This window comes from Balaenoptera acutorostrata, chromosome 2 (genome assembly GCF_949987535.1).
Source record: "Balaenoptera acutorostrata chromosome 2, mBalAcu1.1, whole genome shotgun sequence".
NCBI classification, from domain to species: Eukaryota; Metazoa; Chordata; class Mammalia; order Artiodactyla; family Balaenopteridae; genus Balaenoptera; species Balaenoptera acutorostrata.
This window is the reverse complement of record NC_080065.1, coordinates 173,561,838-173,568,969: the sequence shown is the minus strand read 5'-3', so window position 1 is coordinate 173,568,969 and position 7,132 is coordinate 173,561,838.

Here is a 7,132-nt window from a genome sequence, read left to right as displayed (position 1 = left end):
AGAGAGAGAGAGAGAGAGAAGAAGATGGCGGGGGTGGGGGAAGACAGTGGAGAGACAGAGAAAACAGACACAGAGAGGGAGAGAGAAATAGAGAGACAGGGAGACAGTAGGAGAGATGGGGGTGGGGATAGACAGAGAGAGCTCTTGGGCCATTAATTGCACCCCCTAGGTCTGGACCGTGGACCTCTCCCCAACACCAAACCAGACTGGCACCCTTTGGACATACAGATGGGGAAACCAAGATCCCAAGCTCTCAACCTGCAGCTCCAAGGCTGTGACATAGGCCAGGGCCCTCAGCATGGAGAGGTGCAGGTAGGACTCCAAAGGCTGGGGGGCAGGGAATGAAGGGGACCCTCGTTCCTGGTGGGTTTCAGGGGTGATTTTGCTTTCGGAGCCAGGCTTGTCCAGTAAGAAGAATTCCGCCTCTTGGGTGAGGAGCGTGACCTGGGGATTAGCATGGACCTAATAAGGTCGAGGAGGGCGGGGTGCCGTGGACATGTGGTGAGTGTAGCCTGGGTCACTGTGAATCTGGGGATGGCCCACAGGTCACTGTGTGTTCTCCACTGCAGGGAGTGTTTGAAAGTTTCCATGACACAGAGCATTTTGAAATGACCTCTGGGCTCCTGAGGCCGATCCCAGGCCTGATGTCCAGGACTGAGGAAAATCTCAGCTCTTCCTAGAGACTGACCCAGAGGCGCCAGAGTGGGGATGCCGAGAAAATTTTGAGAATGACCCGGGCCTGAGATGGAGGCGCCAGACAGCCTCGAGGGGGCGGCTGGGAATTCTGCTCCTGGCATCCTCCCGCCCTCCACCCGGCCCCCGCCACTGCAGGAACACGCGGTGCACCTGCCAGCAGAATGACCCGAGCAGGGACTGCTCCTTCTCGCCCCTAGGGGGCGCTTGGAATAGAGTGACTCCCACCTACTCCCGCCACGAGCTGCCCCCCTGGGAGATGCTGGTGGAAGCCGGGACTCGGGGAGGGAGGGGAAATGAGAAGTAATGGCCTGAGGTTTTAGGGGACTTGGGGACTCATCTCATTCCCTGAGACAGGGGAACTGGGGCTGGCCTTATCTTTGATGTCCCTGAGGAAATGGACTGGAATCAAAATGACCAGATCTGGAGAAACCCATTATTTCACCAGGAAAAATCTCTGAACCATGGCTTCCACCAGGAGTGAGAACAGGAGGACAGATAGGCCAAGAGCTTAAAATGAGCTTGACGTGCATCCCAAACCAGGCAGGGGAATATGCCGGCCATGTGAAAGTGGGTCCATCTGAACAGAACAAAACAAAACAAAATTCAGAAAAGAACCAGGCAGAAATCAGAAATACCAGGTAAGAAAAAAACCTCATAGTGGCATCAAGAATGCAGTGGTAAAATGGAAGATCAGATGGAGGGCACCTTGCATCAGGAAAGAGGAATAAATGAAGCTTGGATACTAAGGTACCTTAGTATCTCTTAATACAGTGGTTTCTGTTTCCCTGAGGGGTTGAGAACACCAATTGCTTCATTTATTCCTCTTTCCTACCATATGACCCAGCAATCCCACTGCTGGGCATATACCCTGAGAAAACCATAATTCAAAAAGATACACGTACCACAATGTTCACTGCAGCACTATTTACAATTGCCAGGGCATGGAAGCTACCAAATGTCCATCGACAAATGAATGGATAAAGAAGATGTAGCATGGGCTTTCCTGGTAGCGCAGTGGTTAAGAATCCGCCTGCCAATGCAGGGGACACAGGTTCGACCCCTGGTCCGGGAAGATCCCACATGCCGCGGAGCAGCTAAGCCCGTGAGCCATAACTACTGAGCCTGCGCTCTAGAGCCCGCGAGCCACAACTACTAAAGCCCGCGTGCCAAAGCCTGTGCTCCACAACAAGAGAAGCCACCGCAATGAGAAACCCGCGCACCACAACGAAGAGCTAATGCAGCCCAAAATAATAAATAAATAACAAATAAATTTTTTTAAAAAAGAAGATGTGGCACATATATAAAATGGAATATTACTCAGCCATAAAAAGGAACGAAATTGAATTATTTGTAGTGAGGTGGATGGACCTGGAGTCTGTCATACAGAGTGAAGTAAGTCAGAAAGAGAAAAACAAATACCATATGCTAACGCACATGTATGGAATCTAAAAAAATGCTAACGCACATGTATGGAATCTAAAAAAAATCTACTGAAGAACCTAGTGGCAGGGCAGGAATAAAGATGCAGATGTAGAGAATGGACTTGAGGACACGGGGGTGGGGGGAGGGGAAGGTGGGACGAAGTGAGAGAGTAGCACTGACATATATACACTACCAAATGTAAAATGGTTGGCTAGTGGGAAGCAGCCCCATAGCACAGGGAGATCAGCTCAATGTTTTGTGACCACCTAGAGGGGTGGGATAGAGAAGATGGGAGGGAGGCTCAAGAAGGAGGGGATATGGGGATATATGTATACTTATAGCTGATTCACTTTGTTGTACAACAGAAACTAACAACATTGTAAAGCAATTATACTCCAATAAAGATTAAAAAAAAAAAAAGATATTAAGGAAGGGATTTCCCTGGTGGCGCAGTGGTTAAGAATCCGCCTGCCAATGCAGGGGACATGGGTTTGAGCCCTGGTCTGGGAAGATCCCACATGCCACGGAGCAACTAAGGCCGTGCACCACATCTACTGAGCCTGCGGTCCAGAGCCCGGGAGCCACAACTACTGAGCCCGCGTGCCACAACTACTGAAGCCCGCGCACCGACAGCCCGTGCTCCACAAGAGAAGCCACTGCAATGAGAAGCCTGCCCACTGCAACGAAGAGTAGTAGCCATGCTAGCCGCAACTAGAGAAAGCCCGCAGGCAGCAGAGACCCAACGCAGCCAAAAATAAATAAATAAATTTATTTTTTAAAAAAAGAAATACTAAGGAAGCAACAGGGATGGTGGATGTACCATATTCACGGACAGGGAGGCTGAGGCTCAAAGGACACTGATTCTTTCCATCTAAAGTTTTATTTATTTATTTATTTATTTATTTATTTATTTATTTATTTATTTATGGCTGCGTTGGGTCTTCGTTGCTGCGCGCGGGCTTTCTCTAGTTGCGGCAAGCGGGGGCTACTCTTCGTTGCGGTGCGCAGGCTTCTCATCGTGGTGGCTTCTCTTGTTGCGGAGCACAGGCTCTAGGTGCGCGGGCTTCAGTAGTTGTGGCACGTGGGCTCAGTATTAGTAGCTCGCAGGCTCTAGAGCACAGGCTCAGTAGTTGTGGTGCACGGGCTTAGTTGCTCCGTGGCATGTGGGATCTTCCCGGACCAGGGCTCGAACCCATGTCCCCTACATTGGCAGGTGGATTCTTAACCACTGCACCACCAGAGAAGCCCCTCATCTGACATTTTAACACACCCCAACCAAAGTCACAGCAGGGTTTTTTCCCCGGGAACCTTAAGATGAATTAATTTTTTATCTGGAAAAGCAGAGGGTTGTGAATAACCAGGATGCTTCTGCAGAAGAACAGGGTGCTGTTACCTGTCCTACCAGATATTGGGATCCATTACAAAACCTGTAACTGAGTCAGAGGGGTGTTGGCACAGGGAGAGACACATTAACCAATGGATTGGATTTAGATGCCTACAGACACCCAATGCAGGTCAGGTATTTTGCTCCAAAATGGAGAGGGTCTGTCCCAGCAGTGGGGAGGGGAGACTATCTCATAAAAGGATCTGGGAAGTAAGAGTCCATGCTAAAAACCGTTAAATTGAATCCCTACATCTCACAAAACTCAATTCCATGTGGGTGAAGGGGTTATGTGCAAAAAAAAAAAAGCTTGAATAAAGCTTAAATGTCTTGGTAGATAATATAGGTGAGCAGGACTTCCCTAGTGGCGCAGTAGATAAGACTCTGTGCTCCCAATGCAGGGGGCCTGGGTTCAATCTCTGGTCAGGGGACTAGATCCCACATGCCGTAACTAAGAATTCACATGCTGCAACTAAGGAGTCCACGAGCTGCAACTAACACCCGGAGAAACCAAATAAATATTTAAAAAAAAAAAAAGAAAGAAAGAAAATATAGGTGATCTTCACTAAGGAAAGACTTCCCCCAAAAGAGCCAACAGGCATTGTATACTACATGAGAAAATATTGACCAATTTGTATATATTAAGATTAAAACTCTTTGTTAATCAAAGTACCTTGAAGAAAGTAAAGAGACAAGTTACAAACAAGAGGAAGATATTTGCAATATACTCGACTGACAGAGGAATAGTATTGAACATATATAAAGAACCAAGGAGGAAACCCATGTGGCAAGATGTTCAGAATCGACTGGAGATAAGGAAGATGTAAATCAAAACACAAGTGAGATGCCATTTGATTGACAAAAGCTACAAAATCCAACAAAACCAGTGTTTCCCAAGTCACATATTCATGAGAAACTCAGACTTTCCAACACTTTAGAAAAGCATCTGGAGTTTTTGAGCATATCAGAATCCACAACCCACAAACCCCTGAAATCCCCAAAAGAGAAAGACATGCCTCCCTACTCCTGGCCAGAGTGCCCTGGGGGTAGGCACTGCCCTCTCAGGGCTGGGGCACCTGCGGGAAGACAGGGGGATCATTATTCGGAATGAGAGTAGTGTGGATGTTTCCTGGGGCTACCGAAACAAAGTACCAAGAACTGGGTAGCTTAAAACAACAAAAATTTATTCTTTCACAGTTCTGGAGGCCAGAAGCCTGAGATCAAGGTGCTGGCAGGGCTGGTTCCTTATAGAGGCTCTGTCCAACACCTCTCTCCTGGCTTCTGATGGCTGCTGGAAACCCTTAGCATTCCTTGGTTTATAGCAGCAACATTCCAGGCTCTGCCTCTGTCTTCATATGGCTGTCTCCTCTGTCTCACATCTTCCCCTCCTTTCTCTTATCTTATAGGGACACTTGTCATTGGATTTAAGACCCGTCCTAATCCAGGATGAGCTAATCTCGAGATCCTTACCTTAATTAAATCTGCAAAGACTTTATTTCCAAATAAGTTCCCATTCATTGGTACCAGGTGGACATGTCTTTTGGAGGATAACCGTTCAGCCCACTACAGAAGAGACCCTTGATCCTAAGATCACTCTGTAACACACGGAAGAGTCATCAGCCTGAAGTTCAAAAGCCACGCGCCTGATACTGCAATTCTTGTTCCCTTCTGTGTCCCCAGGTCCTGGCAAGGACCTGGAACACAGCAGACTGGAGGTGATTCCAGAGCAGTGAAATGAGTAGATCTAGGCTCCAACCAGCTAGGTTTAAGTCCTAGCCCTTCAGATCATCAACTTGACCTCTCTGTGCCTCGGTTCTCTGACCTGTAAAGTAGAGCTGATAATACCTGCCCGGAGAGAGTTGAATCGTGGCCCCCCAAAAGTCTGCCTACCCAGAACCTCCAAATGTGACCTTATTTGGAACAGGAGTCTTTGCAGATGTAATTGAGGATCTTGAGACAAGATCATCCTAGAGTAGGGTGACCGTAAATCCAATGAGAGGTGTCCTTATAAGAGACAGAAAAGGAGAAGACAAAGAGAGACAGAGGAGAAGACAGAGACAGAGATTGGAGTGATGCAGCCACAAGCCAAGGAATGCCAGCCACCAGCAGCCAGGAGAGAGGCAAGGGGCAGATTCTCCCTCAGAGCCTCCAGAAGGAACCCACCCTGCCCTCGCCTTGATTTCAGACTTCCGGCCTCCTGAGCTGTCAGAGAATACATTTTTATTGTATTAAGCACCAGGTTTATGGTCACCTGTTACAGCGGTCACAGGCCTATATTGCCTCTTAGGACTGTTAGGATGCTTAAATGAACAATACCTGGTACACAGCCTGATATGCACTTAATTTATGATCACTGGGAGAATAAAATGTGCTAATACAGCAAAGCATGAAATAAGCATTGGTTATTGATTGAATGAGTGATCGAGGCTAAATGAGGATGAGGGGTCAGTGACCCCCCAGACTGCTGACCCCTGGCCGCCCCCAGGCCCGGCGGTACCCTGCTTCCCCAAGTCAGCAGGTAGTGCGTCCTCTTAGCACAGATAGTGTCCTGCAGGCAGCGGCCCAGCAAACCTCCCAGGCTGCAGCGGGCGGTTGGAGCCGGATGCCATTTGCAAACTGAAACCCAGGCCTGCAGCTTTGGCCACCCAGTTGTGAAAACAGCTGCTGCTGCTTCCTCCCTGTGAGAAAGTCCCTTAGTGAGGTTACGCAGGGGAAGGGCAGGGAGCGTGGAGGGGGCTGACTCCATTCCCGGGGGGGCCTTGGGGAGTGATAGCACCTCTGTGTCTCGGTTTCCCCATCTACATCTGGGCCGAGGGGGCAGGGGGGACGGGGTGCATGCGGGGGGAGGGGATTGCAAGCTCCAGGTTGGGGAGATTGGGCCTGGGGATGCTGAGTAAATCACTTCGCGTCTCTGAGCCTCCGTTTCTCCATCTGTGAACTAGTGAGAAATACACGGCCACCAGAGTAACCACACGCAGTCATGTCTTTCCCTTGGGAGACACAAATCAAGTCCTATGCGCCGCCCCCCCACCCCAGACCCTCCCAGCGTGCCCAGTTGTTTTTGTTTTATTTGGTTTTGTTTTCTTTTGGCCGCGCAGCAGTGGGATTTTAGTTCCCTGACCAGGGATAGAACCAGTGTCCCCTGCAGTGGAAGTGGGGAGTCTTAACCACTGTACTGCCAGGGAAGTCCACCGATTGTTTTTAAGGTAAAGACCATCGCCCTCCCTGTGGCCCCCAAGGCCCCATAAGGTCCAGCCCTGCTGCCCTCCCCCCATCATCTCCTTCCATGGCCTCCTTGCAGACAAGCTCATTCCCAGGTCAGAGCCTTTACCTCTGCCTGGAACCTTCTCATCACACCTCCCACTCTCTCCCTCCCTTCATTCGGGCCTGGGCTCCAATATCACCTCTACCAGGAGGCCCTCCATGACTTCCCAATCTGAAAAGACCCTCCCTCTGCCACATCTGGTCGTGTGTCCCACTTTATCCGTACTGTCCATCTCCTTCCCTGCCTCCAGACCATGAATCCCTCAAGGGCAGGGATGTCTCAATTGTCCCCAGCTGTGTTCCCAGCCACCAGCCCAGGGCCTGGCACACAGTAGGCATGTGATAAATGACTCTTATTATCAGTGTGAT